We start from the raw sequence: 7,479 nt of genomic DNA on the forward strand, positions 1-7,479 counted from the left end.
GGCTGGACAGGTGAACTTGAAGGGTAGAGGTCAACAGTCCAAAGTCTAATTGGAAGCCACTTATGAGTAACATTTCTCAAGGGGTCAATGCAGGGACAAATACCATTTAACATCCCCTTCTATGGGAGGAAAAGGAGGAAGAGAGCACCTTGAAGAGTTCACAGATTATACAAACCCGGAGTAGTGCTGAGTGTGCTGGAGGGCAATGCTGCCATTCAGAAGGATCTAAATAAGCTGGAGAAGAGGGTTGGCAGAAGCCTCACAAAGTTTGACAGTGAAAAGTGCAAAGTTTTGCACTTCTTCCCAGCATAGGCTGGCTGCTGACTGTCCAGAAAACACCTTTGCAGAAAAAGGCATTAGGCTCCCAGAAAACTACTAGTTCAAGTCAGAAGTGCACTCAGCAGCCATGTATGCCAAGTGCATACTGGACTGCACAAGCAAGAGAGCAAATCAAGGGGAGGGATTATTTCCTTTTATTCAGTGCTCACAAGGCTGCATCTGGAACATGAATGATATTGATATGCTTCGTGAGGTCCACCAAGAAAATCAGGAATCTGGAGTACTTAATGCATACAGAGAGGCTGAGGAACCTAGGTTTGTTCCTACTGGAGAAACAAAGGTTGTAGGGGACTTACTTAATGTCTTTGACTAAAGGGAGGGTTATGGGAGAGTCATACTCCTCACAGAGGTCCAAGTTGAAAGGATGAGCGGCAATGGACATAGATCACAGCAAAGGAAATTCCATGGTTTATGATCTGTAGTAAGTGCATATTCCCAGACTCATTCCCCTGGTATGACACCAATTCTGGGGATGTGGACCCTCTTTCCCACCAACTCTGTCCTCTAAAACCAATACTTGAGACATCTGAGCCCTCCCAGTTAAGTAACCCCACTGTCTGGGAGCTTAGCCTGTAAATACCTTTTGGCTAAACCCTCCAAAGACAGTGCAGCAAGACTGAAAACAGAACAAGTTTCACAGAAGAATTCTGCGATCTCACTAAACAGCTTCCATTCCTCAATGCCCTAAAATGTTCAAATTGCAGACCTTTGAAAATAATAGAAGCCCCATGAGATGCCGGTATTTTTGGTGAGCCTGGCACTTTTGGATGAGCCAGGACTGACTTGTATTTTGCAAATGCATATTGGATGTGATACTGGTTGGCCCACTTTTCAAATAAACTCTCTTTTCTCCTCCTTGCATGCTCTGGTTGGAGAAGAAGGATGCACAGTCCTCCTGGGCATCTCCCTTCCCTTGCAAAACTGTTGCATTTCTGTTACCATGGACCAAGAATTAGGTGACAACTTGGGCCAATGCAACATAGAATTTGATGTTCAAAGGGAAGATAAAACCATTACCCCCTTATTTTGACACCTCTTGCAGACAACGAGCCATTCAGTGCTTGTTTGTTCCCTCCTGGAAGTGTGGGAAATTTGGAGGCTTCATGCTGGGCTTTCAGAGAAACAGATGACTTGGCAAAGCTTTTCTTTTGTCTTTTACTTTTTGGTTCTATCTGGGTCACATTTTACATTTTTGGTCTGAAACCACAAGTTCCTTCTTTGAGATAATACAATCATTTAGGTTGGAAAAGATACTTAAGATCATTGAGTCCAACTGCAAACTTAACCAAGTCCCACTAAACCATGTCCCTAAATTGCAGTAGTCAGTCTCTGACACTTTTGATATTATATCAAATGCCCAAAATCTTGCACTGCCTTAGCTGCTGTTGCCCTCAGCAAATAGTGATCAGCACTGAATTAAGTCAACATTTCAAGCCCTGGTTCCATCCCATGGCTCAGTTCATCTTCACACACACCTGTATGCAAACAAGAGGAAACAGGATCCCAGAATTGCTTGCTCATTCTCTCTTAAAAGTCACCTCCCCATCTTTACATCCCATCTACAAATGGGAAAAAGCTCAGAGTATGACATATGTTGCCATTTGATTCAAATAAGGGGCAGCTGGAAAAAGTAGTGGACAGAAGAGGAAGAGCTTGCCATTGCATTTGAACTCTGCTGTGTCATTTCATGAGCACAGCCCTTGTGGTGTAAATGGCCTCTCTGCTGGTGACAATGTTTCTAAGGTCAGCTCAGAAACTGTAGATGATAATTAACAGCACAACTCTGTGCACGTCTCCACCGACAGCTGGCTCCCAGCTCCTCACAGTCTGCCCCCACGCTCCTGACACATTAATCACACAGACAGCAGTTGACACCCCAAGAACTTCTCCTGGACCCTCTTACCCCACTTTCTCTGAAGAACTGCAGGCATCATTGTATACTGAGTGTATGTTGCCTTTGTGGGATTCGACAACACAGTGCTGTAAATTTGATAAGTAATGATGTAGCTAAACAAAAGCTACCTTGTGCCAATAATTCATGATAAGTAGGTTGTGGTATCTCTCCTAATTGTCAGTTTCTGCCGATAACACAAACTGTGATTCATCTCTGGCAGTGCTCTTTCTGTTTAAGCTGCAACGTCCAGTATTTCCTTCTACCCATGCTTTTGCACCGTGTCAAAACCTTATGTTTTCTTTTACTTTCTTTTTCTAAAGCACTACAGCAAAATGCCCTTTGTCCATCTTTTTTTTTTTTTTTTTAATATATATATCCATTTTGCTAGGAATCACAGTTTCTCCTTACCTTTCAGCCTTAGTCTTTTCTCTGCAGACAACGTTTTTCTCATTCCAAAAGTTTGCAATAGCCAAGGGAGCTTGTTATTCTTGTGCAGGTCACTCTGCTCTCTTTGCTTCCTTTTAAAATCCAGCACATCCCACACTCTGCTTTCTCCTGCTATTCTGATAGCTTAAATGTAGACACTATTAAATGTTCAACTATCAATATGGATTCCTTCCTCAAACACTTTTTTTCCTATTCGGTATGAAATTTCAAGGAAGAAGACATACCAGAAGAACTTGTCTTCCCCTGATTATATTTTCCCTTTCAATTTGAGTCTTTCTAGGTTGAGAGTTATATGTGAATTACTTGGTTGTACAGGAGCATGAGACTTGTGAAGAACATCTGCTAATGGACTGTGAATTGCTGGCAGTGTCAGCCTGTGGTCCAGTACGGTGAAAGAGTAAAATATGACACCCAAACAAGTGCTTTTCTAGGAATATAGTTTTGCAGCATTGGCTTCAGTTCATCCATATGCTACCAGAGGTCCTTTCTACTGCTTTAACTGTCTGATGTGGTATTTGTCTTGCTTTTGTTGATTTGGAGGTCTTGTTTAATGTTTTCTTGCCAATGCCTCTCTAAGCCTTCCTCATTTATATCCTTCCCCAGTTCATAAGCCATGCATTTATGCTGCTCATGGTATAAATCTTGAGAGGTATGTCAATATTTCTTGTGCATTTGCTGACTTTGAGAGAGAAGTTGCTCTTCATTAGCTGCTTTCTTTACTTTGAATCAAATCTGATGTCTTCTCTTTCTGCAGCGTGGACAAAATAATTCAGTTCCTTTGCATGGATTTGCATTTTGCCGTGACTCAATTTTAGGCTGCACTCTCTGCTTCATGTAGGTAATGCTGCTGGTTTTGGGGGTTTTTGTCATGTTTTTCTCTGCATCTGTCATGCCTAAGAATATCATCAAGAGTGACTCTCGCCCTTCACCAGCTTTGTGTTATTTTGGGAATCTGTTGGGAAATATCTCCAAGATAGGCAGTATTTCAAGAGGCAGACACTTGAAATGCTGTCTTCTTAAAGTCATTACCATTCTGCTTTCTTGGTCCAGCCTGAACTGCTTGTGCCCACATGGAGCATTTAGTACACATAGCACATTTGGTGTAGAGAGCAGATAGGTGATCACATCTTGGGTGTGCAAAGAGCGATGTTTTGTTGCCTTATTCACCTCAGTAGCCTATGCAGCTACAGATTATAATGATGTTTCTCTCTTTCCCTGAATTATAATGCAAAATCATTCCAGTGCTTTCTCCACTTGCTCAATTGTCTTTAGTTGTGGCACAGGCTTTGCTCCCCAGCCCTTTCTGAGTCTTGCTGGTGGTGGATGCCATGGTGCGCATTCATAATTTCAGGCAGTAGCTGCTCTCTTGCAGGGAGGGGTTGTGTTGGAATCCCAAGGGAGCCTGGGATGTCATCTTCAGTGATTCCTGCTGATTCAATTTCCCTGCAGCAGAGGAGATATCATCCATCATTTTCCACCGCAGCACAGATCCATTGCTGGACAAGTGCCTCTGCCTGAGCCTGGCAGGCACAATGAAACTATAACTGGGAGCAGCAACGCCCAAAGTGACGAGGCAAGCTTGAGGTTCAGCCAGGAAATCAAGAGCCCGTGGCAGGGTCAGGGCTCCCATCAGCAGGATACCAGTCTGGCACGAACATGGCCATGGCACAACTCAGGCGGGAGCCAAGCATGAGAGAGCCGTGACTGAAAAGCAGTTCCCAGGCTAAGGAGGGGATCTCCCATGAAAGCATCTCAGCAGAGCTATGCAGGGGATCCTCCACAACAGCTTCTTCCAGCTCTTTTTTCTTCACCAGTTCTGACCAGCCAGCTGGTCTGGAGCCGCCAGCCAAAATCCTAGAAGGGGGAGAATGTACTCAGGGCCCTGACAAACTATCCATCTCATGTCTTCAAAACCCAGAAAAGCATTGCTCTACTGTGAGGTAGGCTTTAAGATTTTTTTATCAGATTTCAGGGACTGAAGGCTTTTTGTCCCAGGACTGCTTTTGCTGGCATTTCTGTATCACAGCACCGGAGATATTTGACACATTGATTTATATCTGTCTGAAACACTGCACTTCCCTGCTGTGCCAAATGCAGGTGACTGCATCCTGCCAGTCTCACAATGGTGTTAATGGGACGGCTGTGCTTCTGCTTTACTCTGTCCCAGAATGGCTGCTGGCCTGTGCCCCCATGAGAAGATCCAATGTCATCAGTGTGTCTCCTAGGTCCTGTTATCAGAATTAGAGATGCATCACCAATTTTTTTTCCTGCTCTGTGCAGTGTCAGGAAGAGTGCAATGTCACTGCTGCTGAATTGCTGTCCTTGGAGGTTCTCTGCAGTCACACATGTGGGTAGGGCCAGGTACTTTTCCATCTGCTCAAATGACAAGCTCTCACCTGGACTCTGGAGAGCCAGGTCTGCTTGTTGCTTTCTGCAGTGCAATGCAGCACACCAACATCCTGCTGATGTTCCTCTGCTGCTGGCTTCACTTTAACTGCTGGATGTAGCTCAGGCCCTCTGCTACCCCCTCTCTCTCTCAGCAGTGCCTACGGCATTCTGCTGTCCTCGGCTCTCCATTTTACAAGGCACCACCACCCCACATTCTTCTTCTAGATGCCTGTGCTCTCTGAGACCCCTCTGTTCAACTGCTAAATGGCTCTTCATCACTAATTTTCCTTTCTGGTTTGACTCTGTTAAAACCTTCTCTGTCAGCAAAGCAGAGTTTTCCTTATAGCCTCAAATCTCCACTCACCACTGGGCTCTTCCTGCACAGCTTTTTTTCTTTTTCCTCAATAGTTTCATGCAGAAGGGTGTTCATGCAGAAATGTTTTCTTTCGGTGAGCTTTGTCTCCTGTTCATTTGCACTGAGTTCCTCACCAGCCCCCACGGCCCACAGTGTTCAGCTCCGCCCCACCCCTTTTGCTGCCTTTTCAGAAAATCCCCATGCCCCTGCTCCCCTCTGCTCCTTACCTCATCTCCTGCAGTCCTCTCATGCAATGCTTGCATTTGCACCCACATCAAGGAGGGAGCCAATATCTTACCAGCTACTACTCAGAGGACATTTAAGTGTGGGTTGCCAGCAACTGAAGCCATCCTGCTCCTTCACCTCTCCCCATCATTGCATGGCTGGGCAGTCACTCAGACCAGCACACACCCCACAGATATTTTCCTGGGTTAATTTCTAGCCAAATAAGTCAGCTGATCTGATTTACTCACAGCTTCTCATGTCAGGTCCTAGTTGGGGGATAAGAGGTGGCCAGAAGCCCCCAGGGGAGCAGAAGAGACCTGAGCAGTCCCTTTTGTCAGCACTGCAGCATCAGGGTAGCTAAACAGGACCATGCATTATGCCCCACGACAAATCAGTGACAAGGGGATGCTATCTGGCTTCTTTGAGCAGCCCAATGACTATTATAGATCTTCTGCCTTGCAGGAAGAGGTTCAGACATCTTTCTTTCTGAGTAACACTATCAGGGGACCAGCAAATGATGCCATATAGAGGTAATTATGCTCAAAAGCACAGTTAGAAGAAAAAATGTGCCCATTGGCTCTACAGGCATGAAGTCCAGTGTCAGAAACAGTAAACATGGGCCCTGAGCCATAATAAAAATAATAAATAACAGCACCAATGAGGTCTGTTTTTCTTTTGTTAGTGTGGGGAAACTCCTCTGGGACCCTGCCTTGGTGGGGGTATAAAATGTTTGTGAAGTGAGAGCACAATGAAGAGTATGGCTCTTACTTCATGTGGGAAAGGCTGTTCAAGAACTCCCTGAAATCAGAGGAAAGTCATTGTATTGCTTGGCACCTGCCCAAAGTGATTTCATTTTCTGTTCAGAATTAAGATGCACTAATAGCCTGAGGGCAGCAGTTTCTTTGCCAAAAAATGCCTTTCTCTCTCCCCTACCCCATCCCCCACCTCCCTGCTTGTTTTAAATATGAGGGCTTGCAGGTCAGGAGTGAACACTCAGTGAGTATTACTTGAATTATCAAATAAAAGTGCAGCAATATAATTTTCTTTCAAGTGAACATTGAGTTAATTAAGATGTGCACTGCGAACTTGGCAAATTTCACGTTATTAATGAGAAAGGTATGGGTCTGTCTATTGCAAAGGCAAACTAAAAATAATCAGACATACAGAACCAGAAGGGCAGCTGTTAAGAGTAAGGCATACTAGAATTTTTTCTGGCAGAGCTCTATCTCCAGGAGTGTCATTTACCCTCAGCCCATTCTCTAGCCCTGACCAATATAGCAAAGCTGGCAAAAACCTTCATGTAAATTTGATCATGCTGGTCATAAAATCTTTTGGCCAGAAAGCTGTGCTCTCTTTGGGGAAACAGAATAACCTGTACGGGCCAAAGCATTCCTGCTGACCAAACTGTGCCCCAAGAAGGAGCAAGGCTGGAACAGCCAGGTGGAGATGGCCTTCAAAAGCTACAGGGAGAAAGGTTTCCAGCTCTTGAAGGCCTGGTCCAGCAACAAGGCCTTCTGCCACCAGATTGTGGGCTCCCATTCTTCCACTGAGTGGCTTTTTCCATAGCAGAGCCATGATAGCAGGAGGCACATCTGCTGTCACCTACATCTCTGTATCACTGTGGGTACCTGTGCAGGTCTCACTTTGGGTTTCCACCAGGAATTGAGGGCCCAGACAGCCAGTATGTGCAGTGGGACTGGTCAGACGTGAGGTAAAAAACTGGAGTGCCCAGCACCACCAATACTGACAGTGAGCAAAAGTGGCAGCAATTTCCATGTTGATAGAGTGAAAGCATTTGTACCTTAAGGTGTTGTGCAAAGGACACTGAAAA

This window comes from Manacus vitellinus, unplaced genomic scaffold, assembly GCF_001715985.3.
Source record: "Manacus vitellinus isolate BGI_N305 unplaced genomic scaffold, ASM171598v3 scaffold_28_pilon, whole genome shotgun sequence".
Lineage (NCBI taxonomy): Eukaryota > Metazoa > Chordata > Aves > Passeriformes > Pipridae > Manacus > Manacus vitellinus.